The 16,537-nt window shown below is 38.9% G+C and overlaps 1 protein-coding gene across 4 annotated transcripts in view; it reads right to left on the bottom strand.

Moving 5' to 3' along the window:
• The window catches only part of BBS4 (Bardet-Biedl syndrome 4), a 61,246-nt gene that overhangs the window by 31,424 nt on the left and 13,285 nt on the right, over positions 1 to 16,537 (bottom strand). The gene's annotated exons all lie outside the window — the stretch shown is intronic.

The raw sequence follows: 16,537 nt of genomic DNA, 5'->3' as shown, positions 1-16,537 counted from the left end.
CTCTTAAAAAAAAGGGGGGAGGTTGGGTGGCACTTAAGATCTACAGATCTTACTAGCACTTCCATTTAAATTAAAAGTCAGCATTGTTCCTCAAAAAAAAAAAAAAAAAAAAATCAAACAAAATTACCGTATGATCCCGCAATTCCACTACTGAGTATATACCCAAAAGAAATGAAAGCAGGGAGCCTGTTTCTGCGTGTGCTGGTAAAGTACTTAGTCCTTCCAAGGAAGCTAAGGCCATGTTGGGGTAAAGCCCTCACTTCATCCTGCGAATAGCCCGGCAGCTGCCAGCCCAACACTTCACCTGCATCTCCTGGGCCCTCCTCCTGCACAATGATGAGGTGATGGTTACAGAGGTTAAGATCAATGCTCTCATTAACACAGCCAAAGTAAATGCTGAACCTCTCTGACCAGGCTTGTGTACAAAGGCTCTGGCCATCATCCACACGATGTTCAGAGCCTCATCTGTAGTGAAAGGGTGGTAGACCTGCCCCCTTCACCACTGCAGCCTCAGCTGAGGAGAAGAAAGTGAAGCACAGAAAGAAGAACCTGAGGAGTCTAACATGCACTTTGGTCTATTTGACTAAACCTCTAAACCTCTTTTATAACATGTTCAATAAAAAAGTGAACTCTAAAAAAAGAGAGAGAGAAAAAGAAAATGAAAAAGAAAACAGGGACTCAGACAGACGCTTGTACACCAATGTTCATAGCAATACTACTGACAACAGCCAGAAGGTGAATCAACTCAAATGTCAATCAATGACTGAATGGATAAACAAAATGTGGTATATACATACAATGGAATATTATTCAGCCTTAAAGAGGAATTAAATTCCGGGGCGCCTGGTTGGCTCAGTCGTTAAGCGTCTGCCTTCGGCTCAGGTCATGATCCCAGGGTCCTGGGATCGAGCCCCGCATCGGGCTCCCTGCTCGGCGGGAAGCCTGCTTCTCCCTCTCCCACTCCCCCTGCTTGTGTTCCCTCTCTCGCTGTGTCTCTCTCTGTCAAATAAATAAAATCTTTAAAAAGAAAAAAAAAGGAAATTAAATTCCAACACATGTACAATATGGATGAACCCTGAAGACTGCATTATTGCTAACTATAATAAGCCAGAAACAAAGGACAAATACTGTATGAGATTCCACTTATATGACATATACCTGGAGAGATCAAATTCATAGAGACAGAAAGTAGAACAGTGTTGGATAAAGAAAATGTGACACATACACATACACACACACACACACACACACACACAATGGAATATTATTCAGCCATAAAAAAAGAAGGAAATCCTGCCATTCAGGACATGGATGGACCTTGAGAACATTATGATAAGTCAAGTCATAGAGAAAGACAAACTGTCTTTGATCTCACTGATATGTGTAATATAAAAGAAAAAAAAAATCGAACTCATAGATATAGAGAACAGATTGGTGGTTGCCAGTAGTGGGGGTGGAGGGTGAGCAAATGCATGAGGGGAGTCAAAAGGTATAAACTTCCAGTTATAAGATAAATAAATTCTGGCATGTAACGTACAGCACAGTGACTAAAGTAAACAATACCGTAACCATATATCTGAAAGTTGCTAAGAGAAGAGATCTTAAAAGTTCTCATCTCACACACACACACACACACACAGAAATTTTGTAATTATATGAGGAGATAGATGTTAACTAAACTTACTGCAGTAATCATTTTGCAAAACACACATCTGTCAAATCATGTTGTAGGGCGCCTGGGTGGCTCAGTTGGTTAAGCGACTGCCTTCGGCTCAGGTCATGATCCTGGAGTCCCAGGATCGAGTCCCACATCGGGCTCCCTGCTCAGCAGGGAGTCTGCTTCTCCCTGACCCTCCCCCCTCTTGTGCTCTCTCTCTCTTTCATTCTCTCTCTCAAATAAATAAAATCTTTTTTTTAATATATTTTATTTATTTGACAGAGACACAGTGAGAGAGGGAACACAAGCAGGGGGAGCGGGAGAGGGAGAAGCAGGCTTCCCACCGAGCAGGGAGCCCAACGTGGGGCTCGATCCCAGGACCCTGAGATCATGACCTGAGCCGAAGGCAGACGCTTAATGACTGAACCACCCAGGCGCCCCAATAAATAAAATCTTAAAAAAAAAAAAAAATCATGTTGTACACCTAAAATTAATACAGTATTATATGTCAGTTATATCGCAATAAAACTGGAAAAAAAGAAGAAGAAAAAAGGAAAAAGAAAGAATGGTCATTGCCAGGTGCTGGGAGAAAGGAGTAATGGGGAGTTATTGTTTAATGGGTACAAAGTTTCAGTTTGAGAAGATGGGAAAAGTTTGGAGATGGATGGTGGTGACAGTAGCAGAACAATGTGAATGTACTTAATGTCACAAACAGTACACTTAAAAATGGTTAAAATGATAAATTTTATGTTCTGTATATTTTACCACAATAAAAAAACATGCCAATGCTCAGCTCAATTTAATCAGTGGAGTGGTAGGGCAAAAGCCAGATTACAATAGACTAAGAAATTCTATTCTAAGATTATCTCTTCAAAAAGCAAATCAATAAAAGTCATTCACTATTACAGCAGAAACAGTGAAGTGAGATAACTGTTTATCCAAGATGCTGTGAGAGCAATTTCATGTGGATTGTAAACTGAATTAGATAACAACTAAATTACGTCCTAACTCTATAATTCTGTGTACACAAGAACTGAAATACAGGAAAAGGGAGTGGTATGAATGAAGTCAAAAGCATATTATCTATAAAATCATCACTGGGAACCAAATATATAGATTGCAGTTAGTCTGTAGAAGAAACTGTCATACACAGAATAGAAAAGGACATATTTCCAGAATATCTGTAACATTCCGAACTCCACAACCTTTAAATTCTTTAATACTGACACATTATGGGGCGCCCGGGTGGCACAGTGGGTTGGGCTTGGTTTTGACTGGGGTCTGATCTCGGGGTCATGGGATCGAGCCCCACATCGGGCTCTGGTCTCAGTGGGGAGTCTGCTTGGGATTCTCTCTTCCTCTGCCCCTCTCCCTGCTCTAAAATAAATAAATAAATCTTTAAAAAAAAAAAAAAAAAGGAATTACTGACACATTAAAAATATTCTATGGAGGAGCACCTGGCTGGATAGTCAGTAGAGCCTGTCACTCTTAATCTCAGGGTTGTGATTTTAAGCCCCAAGTTGGGCATGGAGCCTACCTAAAATTAAAAAAAAAAAAAAAAAAAAATTTTTTTAATTAGAAAAAAAACTATGGAAGCAACCCAAATGTCCATCAACAAACTGATAAACAAAATGTGGTATATACATACAATGAAATATTATTCAGCTTTAAAAGGGAATGGAATCCTATACAACATGCTACAACACAGATGAAACTTGAAAACATTATGCTAAGTGGAATATAAGCAAGACACAAAAAGGCAAATACTATATGATTTTGCTTATATGAAATAACTAAAAGGCAAATTCAGAGAAACAGAAAGTAGAACAGAGGTTATCAGGGTTAGAGGTGAGGAAGAAATGGAGAGTTATTATTTAATGGGTATATAGTTTTTGTATGTGGTGACAAAAGACAGTGGTGATGGTTGTACAAAACAGTGAATGCAATTAATGCCACTAAATTGTACATTTAAAAATGTTTAAAGAGGTAAATTTTATGTGACATATATTTTGCCACAGTAAAAAAAAAGTCTTCTATTAAAAAACTCTGAAAGCGGGCGCCTGGGTGGCTCAGTCGTTAAGCGTCTGCCTTCGGCTCAGGTCGTGGTCCCCGGGTTCTGGGATCGAGTCCCACATCGGGCTCCCTGCTCGGCGGGAAGCCTGCTTCTCCCTCTCCCACTCCCCCTGCTTGTGTTCCTGCTCTCGCTATCTCTCTCTCTGTCAAATAAATAAATAAATAAAAATCTTTAAAAAAAAAAAAAACTCTGAAAGCAAACCTCAAGCTGAGACCAAGTTTCTCACAAGTAAATATATTGTCTCAGGTTGTAGACAAAACTCATCTGGGGCTATAGCCACCCCCAAATGGAAAAGGCCTCCAGTGGAAACTCCTTAAAGAAAATAAATATACCCATGAAGTAAATCAATTCACTCACCTCAATGATGGATAGGGTCCTCAACTGAAAGCCAGAAGAAAGTCACCTGAGGTCATACCATAGGGAAAAATAAGAGGACTTAAGTAGCCCCATGTAGAATATTATTTTCTCAGAACCATCAAGTAATTCTGGTAAACAAATCCAAATAAGAAGTTCCTAGTTTGTGAAAAAGTCCAGATATATTTGCACAAAAATCCCAAGTAGAAAGTCATTTACCCCTTCCACAGTTGGCACTCACCATCCTCAAGACCAGAGTCAAGTGAGGATTATAAGCCTCTCAGGCTGAGGGGTGGGGTGTGGTTGGGGGACAGCATCCAAATCCAGACTCTGAGATTCTCAGTCAAAATGCCCTCAACTATTCCTCATTCAGATGAAGTCTTTCTGCTTGCTAATCCAACTTCTGTGTGAATTCTTCATGTTAAATTTATCAGCTTCCTGCCTTCTACTTCCAAGTGTCATACCGTTTAACCAGAGCAGTGGTTCTCAACTAGGAACAATTTTGGGCCCCAGAGACATATGGCAATATGTGGAGACGTTTGGTTGTCACAACTGGGCGCTACTAACTTGTACTAGGTAGAGGCTAGGGATGCTATTAGCATCCCACAACATATAGGTTAATCTCCCACAATAAAGAATTATCGTGCCCAAAATGTCAATACTGCCAAGGTTGAGAAAATCTGAACTACAGGTTAATAAGACACCCAAGGATTTCACAGTGAAATGTGAAAGCTTTTGTTCAAAATACTACTTTAATTTTTCAACTAAAGTTCATTAATTCTTAAGGCTGATATTTATCCTGTTTTCTTTATATTCCTTATATTTTCCAAATTCCTAAGATGAACTTATGTTGATTTTTCTGATTTTATTTTAAAATAAAATAAAAATCATTATCCTTTCCTTTTTCTGTAATAGTCTATTTGCCTAAAGACAATTTCCTTCAGGTTGGCTGTGTGTATTTTTTCTACTAACATTTTATTCTTTATTGCTCTGTATCTGGAGCCGGAGTGACCAAAACTTGAGTTTACTGCACCATCTTAACTGGAAGCCCAATTTGACATCAGATTTCAAGAGAAATTACTGAGTAATATTAAACCAAGTTTTAGGGGTGCCTGGGTGGCTCAGTCGTTAAGCATCTGTCCTCGGCTCAGGTCATGATCCCAGGGTCCTGGGATTGAGCCCCGCATCGGGCTCCCTGCTCCGTGGGAAGCCTGCTTCTCCCTCTCCCACTCCTCCTGCTTGTGTTCCCTCTCTCGCTGTGTCTCTCTGTCAAATAAATAAATAAAATCTTTAAAAAATATATATATTAAACCAAGTTTTATACAAAACAAACTATTTTCTGATATTCTATTCTTCAGAGTCAATCATTTTACAAACCTGTACAATATAAAATGTGTGATTCAGATATTTACACTATTTAAGATGTTTTTATCATAAAAGGCAAAGGAAAGCAAAAGAGAAGTAATCAGTAGCAGCACTACAAGCAAAGAGTCAGAATAAACACAAAGAGAAAAACAGAGATGACGCAGACGATGACAGAAACAGAAGCAAGCTCAGGGCTAGTGATTCCTAAAACAACACTGTGCCAGAGGGAGAACAGTCTGACAGCCTCCTGTGTATCCTCATTTGTGTATCCATATGCCACTTACTTATCTGTCTGTGCTCTGCAACCAGCAATGATTAATTACCCTGACTCCTCAAAATTCACTCCCTATCAGCTGATGAAATTAAACTAATTAATGGTAATCCTATCTCCCTTGCCCATGACTGGCAGGCCTATCAATCTGATCCAATGATAAGAGTATTCCTAAGAGGTTCTGGGGGAATAAAGGCCTTTCTTATTTTTAAAAGAGAACTACGGGAAGCCAGACCATATCTCTGGCATTGGAAAAATGGATGCCAAATGCTACTAGCAACTTTATTTCAGGAAAAAGCAGGCATTGCATAGCAGAGTGGAAGGGCAGAAAGAACTTAGGGCTTTATATATCATTGAATTGCTTGACCAATGCTAGAGCCCATTCTAATTCTGGACTTCCTCTTCTATTAACCGAAAAAATTCCTTATTATTTAAGCCACTTGGAGTTGGATTTTCTGTTATTTACTACTGAAAATACAGAAAGGAACAACAAAAAAAATTAAAACCTCACATATTCACACTACTCACAGATAATCATGGTTATCAATTTACCATTATTTCTTCCTAATCTTTTCATATGTGCATTTTAAGAAAAATATTTATCTGCAGACAATTTTAGATTCTGCTTTTAAAAAATAAACATTAGGGAAGCCTGGGTGGCTCAGTCGGTTAGGCGTCTGCCTTCGGCTCAGGTCATGATCCCGGGGTCCTGGGATCAAGTCCTGCATTGGGCTCCCTGCTCGGCAGGGAGCCTGCTTCTCCCTCTGCCTGCCCCTCCCCCTGCTTGTGCATGCTCTGTCTCTCTCTCTCTCAAATAAATGGGTAAAATCTTAAAAAAATAAATAAATAACATTATTTTAAATAGCTACTAGTATTTATTTGCATGAATGATCACTTAGCCTAGTTTTACTGCTGGATTTGTAGATTGTTTCCAATAAATCACTACTATCAATAATTCTGTAATGAATATCTTTGCTTAAGAAAAAAATCAGGGCGCCTGGGTGGCTCAGTCGTTAAGCGTCTGCCTTCGGCTCAGGTCATGATCCCAGGGTTCTGGGATCAAGCCCCACATCGGGCTCCCTGCTCGGCAGGAAGCCTGCCTCTCCCTCTCCCTGTGCTTGTTTTTTTTGTTGTTTTTTAATATTTTATTTATTTGACAGCGAGAGAGACAGCAAGAGAGGGAACACAAGCAGGGGGAGTGGGAGAGGGCAGAGGCAGGCCTCCCGCCAAGCAGGGAGCCCAATGTGGGACTCGATCACAGGATCCCAGGATCATGACCCGAGCCGAAGGCAGACGCTTAACGACTGAGCCACCCAGGTTCCCGCCCCGTGCTTGTGTTCCCTCTCTTGCCGTGTCTCTCTCTGTCAAATAAATAAATAAAATCTTTAAAAAAAAAAAAAAAGAATGAAATCATACATGTGCTGAGGATACTTTATTAGGATAGATTCTTAGAACAGGAAGTACTAAGTTAAATAATATAAACTTTTACAGTTCCTGATACTGACAAACTTTTACTCAGAAGTATTATGTCAATTCACACTTGAATATTTCTCTGCATATAATGGTGCCTTGATAATTTTTAAATATAAATAACTTACTCATCACTCTAGTTCTACATGATACTTAAGACATGAGGAAAAAGAGGATAATGCTTAGCTAAAACTTTATTTCCAAAATTAAATCAAGACTAGATTCTCAATTCCTTTAAATCTTTCTTTTCAGACTAAAGAGAGAGAAAAGAATGTTGGCTTTTTTAAGCTAAATGGTACTGTATAAGGTTCTTAAAATCAAATTTTTAAATAAAATCCTGAAATAACTGAAGCATACACCTCTTGGGGGGGGGGGGCGGGGAAGACATGAATCAATCACTATTAAAATAGCCCTAACCTCAATGACAAAAAGACAACCCAATGTAGAAATGGGTAAAGCATTTGAAAATAGGCAGTTCTACAAAGAACATATACAAATGGCCAATAAGAGCATGAGAAGAGATGCCCAATATCGTTATGGAAATGTAAATGGCAACCACAAGGAGATACCACTTCACACCTACTAGGATAGCTATTTAAAAAGAAAAAAAAAAGCAGCAGCAGAAAATAACAGTGTTGGCAAGGATGTGGAGAAATTGGAGCCTTTGCACATGCAGCTGCTGTAGAAGACAGTTTGGCATTTCCTAAAAAAACTAAACATAGAATTACCGTACAATCCAGGAATTCCATTCGTAGATATACACCCAAAAGGAATGAAAGCAGCATCTCAAACAGAAATCTGTGCACCAGTGTTCACTGCAGCATTATTTACAACAGCCTGAAGTTGGAAACCACCTGTCTGTGTCCATTAACAGACAAGTGGATAAACAAAATGTGAGATACACATACAGTGGAGTATCATTCAGCCTTAAAAAAGAATGACGTCTGTATACATGTTGCAGCATAGATGAATCTTTAAAACATTATGCTAGGGGGGCGCCTGGGTGGCTCAGTTGGTTAAGCGACTGCCTTCGGCTCAGGTCATGATCCTGGAGTCCTGGGATCGAGTCCCACATCGGGCTCCCTGCTCATCAGGGAGTCTGCTTCTCCCTCTGACCCTCCCCCCTCTCATGCTCTCTCTATCTCATTCTCTCTCGCAAATAAATAAATAAAATTAAAAAAAAAAAAAACATTATGCTAGGGGCGCCTGGGTGGCTCAGTCAGTTAAGTGTCTGCCTTCAGCTCAGGTCATGATCCCAGCGTCCTGGGATCGAGCCCCGCGTTGGCAGGGAGTCTGTTTCTCCCTCTCCCTCTTCTTGCCGCTCTGCCTACTTGTGCTCTCTATGTCTCTGTCAAATAAATAAATAAAAGCTTAAAAAAAAAAAACATTATGCTAAATGTAATAAGCCAGACACAAAAGGACAAATACTATTCTGAATATATCAAATATCTAGAAGAGGCAAATTTCATAGAGACAGAAAGAAGAAGTTACTAGGGACTGGGGGGAAGGTACAAAGGAAAATTATTGCTTAATGGGTACAGAGTTTCTGGTTGGGATGAAAGTTTTGGAAATAGACAGTGGTGATGGTTGCACAACACTGTAAATGTAACTAATGCCACCGGACTGTATGCTTAAAAATGGTTAAATTTTATATATTTTACAATTTAGAAAATAATGTAATATTACTTTATTTATTTATACTTTATTTATTTATTTACTTTTGGCTCAGTCATTAAGCGTCCGCCCTTGGCTCAGATCATGATCTCAGGGTCCTGAGATTGAGCCCCACATGGGGTTCCCTGCTCGGCCGGAGGTCTGCTTCTCCCTCTCCCACTCCCCCTGCTCGTGTTCCCTCTCTCTCTGTGTCTCTGTCAAATAAATAAATAAAATCTTTTTAAAAACGTAAGATTTATTTACTTTTGAGAGAGAGAGCACGAGCAGGGGGAGGGGGCAGAGGGAGAGAGAATCTTAAGGCAACTCTGCGCTGAGCACAAAGCCCTATGTGAGGCTCAATCTCACAAGCCTGAAATCACGACCTGAAACAAAACCAAGAGTCAGGCGCTTAACTGACTGTGCCACCCAGCCGCCCCTTTTCTGGGGACACCTGGCTGGCTCAGTCGAAAGAGCATGCGACGCCTGACCTCAGAGTTCTGAGTTCGAGGCCCACATTGGGTGTAGAGATTACTAAAAGTAAATAAATAAACTTTAAAAAAAAAAAAAAAGATGTTTTTCTGCTCTAGAATCAAATCTAGGACCATATGTTATAGTTTGCTTCATGTCTCTTTAGTCTTCTTTAATTTTTGCCTTCCATGACCTTGACATTTTTCTTTTTAATGCAGGCTATTTTGTAGACTACCTCTCAATTTGGGTTCATCTAATATTTCTTCAAGATTAGACTGAAGGGGGCGCCTGGGTGACTCAGTCGTTAAGCGTCTGCCTTCGGCTCAGGTCATGATCCCAGGGTCCTGGGATCGAGCTCCGCATCGGGCTCCCTGCTCAGCGGGAAGCCTGCTTCTCCCTCTCCCACTCCCCCTGCTTGTGTTCCCTCTCTCGCTGTGTCTCTCTCTGTCAAATAAATAAAATCTTTAAAAAAAAAAAAAAAGATTAGACTGAAGGTATTATTTTTGGCAAGAATACCATAGAAGTGATTTAGGAAGCATAGGATACTGATTTGCTCCATTAATGTGATGTTATCATTTGGTCAAGGTAGTGTCTGGCAAATTTTTTCACTATGAAGTTATTACTACTTCATAATTAAAATATATCTTATGGAGAGAGATTTAGAGACTTATGTAAATATCCTGTTTCCCATCAAACTTTTACCCACTAGTTTAGATCCACTGAAGAGTTTTGCATGAATCAATTACTGCTATGATGGTTGCCAAGTGGTAATTTTCTATCATTCATTCTATACTTACTAGTTATCATTCTATTTTAAAAGAAAGAACTTTTCCTTATTAGTATATTTCTATCAGTATGCACTGGTGTATTCTTATTTTATTCCATGTGTTATAATCCATTGCTATATTGTTGGAAGCTTAAATCACTCCAGAACTGGCCAGTGGCCAGATAAAGCCCTTAAAATCCACTTCTGTGTCTTTATGACAAACTCCCATCACTCTGTAAGCCATTCTTTACTTTCTGGCACAAGATATCCCAGGTTCATCTTGTACTCTCCTAGCTTTACACATGGAATTAGGCATTTCTCTAAGGAACCCTGGTTCCTTTTACTGGAACTACATAGAAACTAAGATCTGGGCACTAACCGTGCTCATGGCTACTAGGGTGTCATTGATGCTAACCCTTCTCAGTGGACAGAAGTAGGGAAAAAATCTATTCTATAAGTATGTATCTGTATTAAAATCCATGCCTTCAATACTAATACCTCCAATTCCAATCCACCCCTAATCCATTAGGGTTTAATTTCACCTCTCCCCTTTCTATATCATGTAACTCCCTTCTCCAACAGTAAGAAAACTTGACTCCAATAAACCATAGCATATTGGCTTCTGCTTGCATTTTATTTTTAAGATTTTTGTTTTCCCAATTTTTATTGAAATAATACATGATTCCAAAAGTCGGAACTACACAGAAAGACATACCTAAAGAAGTGTCACATCCCCTATCCTTTCCACAGCATTTCCATACAAGGCCCCGTAGATAGCCAATCTCATTTGTTTCTGATATATCCTTCTGGTGGTTCTTTTTCGTGAAAATAAGCACATACATATTTTTTATTTCCCCTTCTTTCTTATAAAAATGTAGCATACGGCAACTACTCTTTTGTACTGTTTTTTAAGGTAACAATTTATCTTGGAAATCACTCTATATCAAATCATATTAATCTTATTCTTTTAAAGCAGCAGTGTACTCTATTATGTGGCTATACTACCATTTATTCAAACATTCTTTATACACAGGCATTTAAGTTTCCAATATTTTACAATCACAGCAGCACAAAGAATAATAGTTAATAAGCCTTTGTTTATTGTCAGAGATGTTATCTTCAGAGTAAAGTCCTAGAAATGTGATTATAGAGTTTTATTAGATGTTGCCAAATTCCCTTCCGTAACAATTGAGATTCTTACCAGCAATGTAAGACAGTGTCTGTTTCCCACAGCCTCGCAAATTGAATGTGTACTCGCACTTTTTAATTTTAGCTATCCTGATAGGTGAGAAATGGTACCTTAGTATGGATTTAATTTTAATTTCTCTGAGTCAGGTTGAACATATTTTTCATGTGCCCAAAGGTCATTCTTATAGTGTGTTTGTGTATGTGTGTAAATTGTGATTGTGTTTTATCCATTTTTTATTATTTGGTCTTTTTCCCCTACCCCAAGTTTTTAAGAGTTCTTTTTTTTTTAAAGATTTTATTTATTTAATTGACAGAGAGAGAGAGAGAGCGAGAGAGGGAACACAAGCAGGGGGAGTGGGAGAGGGAGAAGCAGGCTTCCCGCTGAGCAGGGAGCCTGACGCGAGGCTCGATCCCAGGACCCCGGGATCATGACCTGAGCCGAAGGCAGACACTTAACGACTGAGCCACCCAGGCACCCCTTTTTAAAGATTTATTTAAAAAAAAATTATTTATTCATTTGAGAGAGAGAGTGTGCACTCAAGCAGGGGGAGGGGCAGAGGGAGAAGGACAAGCACAGACTTGCACTGAGTGTGAAGCCTACGTGATACTGGATCTCATGAACCTAAGATCAGGACCTGAGTTGAAATCAAGAGTCAGTCGCTCAACTGACCGTGCCACCCAGACGTGCCCCACCCCCCACTGGTTTATCTTCTAATTGTGTACCAGTAATATACTGTTTTAATTATAAAACGTTCAGAGTATTTTTAATACCTGCTAGGGAAAATTGTGAACTCATGCCAATAAATCAGACAATTTAGATGAAGTGAAAAAATTCCTTAAAAGACATAAACTACCAAAGCTCAATTAAGAAAAATTAAGTAACCTGTTTAGCCCTATCTCTATTAAATAAATTGAATTTATTGTTGAAAACATTTCTACAAAAGAAAACGCCAGGCCCGGGCGCCTGGGTGGCTCAGTTGGTTAAGCGACTGCCTTCGGCTCAGGTCATGATCCCGGAGTCCTGGGATCGAGTCCCACATCGGGCTCCCGGCTCAGCGGGGAGCCTGCTTCTCCCTCTGACCATATCCCCTCTCATGCTGTTTCTCTCTCTCTCTCTCAAATAAATAAATAAATAAAATCTTTAAAAAAAAAAAAAAGAAAGAAAGAAAACGCCAGGCCCAAATGCCTTCACAGAAACATTACAACCAATACTTAAGGATGAAATTAGTCAATTCTCCACAAACTCTTCCAGAAAATTAAAAAGGAGAGACTATTTCCCAAATCATTTATGAGGTATAAGGAACACTCATACTTTGTAGAAGGAAATACAAAATGGTTTAACTACTTTGGAAAACAGCTTGGCAATTTTCAATAAAACTAAACATATACTCACAATACCATCCAGCAATCCCATTCCAAGACACTTCACAAATGAAATAAAAATATGTTCACACAAAACCCTCTAAGCAAATGTTTATGTAGCAGCTGTATTTGTAATAGCCAAAACCCTAAAAGTCCTTTGGTGAATGGATGGACGAATGAACTGCAGTATACACATACAACTGACTACTACTTATCAATAAAAAGAAACTCAAACACGCAACGACATGGATAAATCTCAAAAACATTACACTAGGTGAAAAAAGTCACCCAAAAGGGTGTGTATACACACATTACATAATGTATGCTTCATTTAAATGATATTCTTGGGGCGCCTGAGTGGGTCAGTCGGTTAAGCGTCTGCCTTTGGCTCAGATCACAATCTCAGGGTCCTGGGATCAAGCCCTGCATCCAGCTCCTGACTCCTCAGGGAGCCTGGTTCTCCCTCTCCCTCTGCCTGCCACTAGCCCTGCTTTGAGCTCACTCCCGCTGTCTCTCTCTCGAATAAAATCTTAAAAAATAAATGAATGAATGAATGAATGATATTCTCGAAAAGATAAAACTATAGGTAGAAAAAAATCAATGATTGCCAGCAACTGGAAGTGGAAGAAGTGGTCTACTACAAAGTCAAGGTGAATTACTGAGGGTGATTAAGCTGTTCTTTATCTTGACTGTGGTGGTGGTGGTAGTCACACGACTATTTTCACTTGTCAAAACTCCCAGAACTTCATACTTTAAAAAAAGGTGAATCTGACTGTTTATAAACTATACATTATCATACAAACACTAATCAAAGCAAAACTGGAACATCTCTATTATCATCAGACAAAGCTGACTTCAAATAAGGAATATTATCAGGAATAGAAGAGGACATTAAATAATTATAAAAGAGTCAATTCACCAAGAAGTCAAACAATCCTAAATGTCTATGCATCCAACAACAGATCTTCAAAATACACGAAGTAAAAATTGATAGATCTTTAAGTGGAAATAGACAAACCCATAATTACATGTGCATACTTTAACACTCTTCTCTCATTAAGGATATCAGTATCTTGATAAGGATATTAATATCTGTATCGATAAGTACCTAGATTAACAACATTATCAAACAACTTGACCTAACTGACATTTACAGATTACTCCATCCAACAGGACAATACAAATTCTTTTCAAGGCACATGGAATATTCATGAACACAGATCACATTCTGGGCCATAACACAAACCATATAAAGTATGTTTTCTAACCATAACTAGATTAAACTAGAAACCAATAACAACAACAAAAAAAAAATCTGGAAAAATTCCATATAGGAAAATTGATTAGTACCTTTATTAAATATACATGGGTTAAAGGGGAACACAAAGGAAATTTTAAAATATTTAGAATTGTATAAAAGTTAAAACAGGGCGCCTGGGTGGCTCAGTCATTAAGCGTCTGCCTTCGGCTCAGGTCATGGTCCCAGGGTCCTGGGATTGAGCCCCACGTCGGGCTCCCTGCTCGGCGGGAAGCCTGCTTCTCCCTCTCCCACTCCCCCTGCTTGTGTTCCCTCTCTTGCTGTCTCTCTCTCTGTCAAATAAATAAATTCTTTAAAAAAAATACAAAATAAAAAAAAAAGTTAAAACATAACATTTGAAATGCATATGAACCAGTTAAACAGTGCTTAGAGGGAAACATAAAGTACTAAATGCTTACAATAGAAAAGAAGAAAGACTCAAACCGATGATCTAAGTTCCTACCTTAAGAAACTGGAAAAATTCCTCATATCAGCTGGAGTGGTGGGGGGTGGGAGGCATGGGGTGGCTGGGTGAGAGACATTGGGGCGGGTATGTGCTATGGTGAGCATGTGAATTGTGTAAGACTGTTGAATCACAGACCTGTACCTCTGAAACAAATAATACATTATATGTTAAAAAAAAGAAGACAGTAAGAAGGGAAAAATGAAGGGGTGAAATTGGAGGGGGAGATGAACCATGAGAGACTATGGACTCTGAGAAACAAACTGAGGGTTCTAGAGGGGAGGGGGGTGGGGGGAATGGGTTAGTCTGGTGATGGGTATTAAAGAGGGCACGTTCTGCATGGAGCACTGGGTGTTATGCACAAACAATGAATCATGGAACACTACATCAAAAAAAAAAATAGAGCTATTAAAAATGAAAAAAATAAAAGAAAAAAAAGAAAAAGAAACTGGAAAAAGAAAAAAGAAACTGCAAATTAAACACAATATTAGATAAGAGCAGAAATCAATGAAATTGAAACAGAAAAGCAAGAAAGAAGAAAAAATAAAATCAAAAGTTGGTTCTTTGAAAAGATCAATAAAATGGATAAACCTCTAGCCAGGCTGACCAAGAAAAAAATGACAGTAGACATAAATCATCAAAATCAGGAACACAGGGACTATCACTACACATCCTACAGATATTAAAAGGAAAATACAGGAGTGTCATGACCTTTATACCAATAAATTTGATAACTGAGATGAAATGGACAAATTTCTTTGAAAGAAAAACACTACCAAAGCTCTCCCTAAAGAAATACATATAATCTGAATAAACTCATAATATCTATTAAAGAAATTGAGTTTGTACTTAAATGCCTTCCAACACAGAGAAATCATGACCCAGATTGCTTCATCGTCACACTCTAGCAAACATTTAAGAAAAGACATAACACCAATTCTAAGCAAAATCTTCCAGGAAAGAGAAGAGTGAATAGCTCCCAAATTGTTTTGACGCCAGCATAACCCTGATACCAAAAAAAGACAAAAGCATTGCAAAAAAAAATAATAATAACTATAGGCCAACATCCCTCATAAAAAGAAGCTAAAGTCCTTAACAAAAAATAGCAAACTGAGTCAGTAACATATAAAAAGGTTAATACATCATGACCATGTGGGGTTTATCCCAGGAACTGAAAGGCGGTACAACATTCCAAAAATTTCATCAATGTAATTCACCATACTGACTGATAAAATCTTGGGTTACGGAACCCAGAAATTAAGGTCAGATTAAGAGGTTATACCCTCGATATTTTAGGTGCCTGTATCACTACCTTGCACAAGTCCAAAGGTATCATTTACACTGCAGTCATTGTACTCTACATGAATGATACCCCTGGAACTGGATATAGTGGTATTGCAAATGTGTAAAATGGTTGACCAAAAGGCAATGCAACTTTGCACTGGACTAAAAAAAATAAAAGATCCAGATGAAGAGATTTTTACCTTCCAGACATTCCACTTGGCCTTGTTCACACCTGAAATATTCTGTTTAGTCCTGGAATTTATACTTCCAAGGGGAACAGTGAATTCCACCAGAGAACCAAAGTAATAACGGCAAAAGAGTTCTAGACATTTCATATGAAAAAGAGTTGAAAAAGCTGGAAGGCATACACTACACTGCAATAATTTGCTTATTTCTTATACACCCTGAAGACTGTCAATTCCTGAGGGCAGAATCCAGGCCCTATTTATCTTTATATTCCCGATACCTATCACGGGTCCCGGAACTGGGTAAATACTCGTATATGAGGGGTTCAAGAACAGGGAAAACTAAACTTTAATCATAGAAATCAGAAAGTGGGAAGAAAGGATTGGGAGGGGCACTACAGCACTGTTACATCTTATAGCATAACGTGTCCAATGTGACCCTTTGCCCCACAGCTATCAGCTTTGTATCTCATTAGCCTGATTTGGGCACATGCCAATTTTTGATTGGTATATACTAATTAGTCCCAGCTCTCCTAGACTGGGACTCAGTCGAATCATGGAGTTTGACTCTGGAGGAAGCATGGAAAGAACACTAGAGAGACAATCATACTACCCACTAGCCCCACGTAACTAGCCAAATCACCCCAGCGATTAAACGAAGTGACAGACATCACAGCAAG

This window comes from Leptonychotes weddellii, chromosome 9 (assembly GCF_054177405.1).
Source record: "Leptonychotes weddellii isolate Sample4059 chromosome 9, ASM5417740v2, whole genome shotgun sequence".
Taxonomy (NCBI): Eukaryota; Metazoa; Chordata; class Mammalia; order Carnivora; family Phocidae; genus Leptonychotes; species Leptonychotes weddellii.
This window is presented reverse-complemented; position numbering and strand designations above follow the sequence as displayed.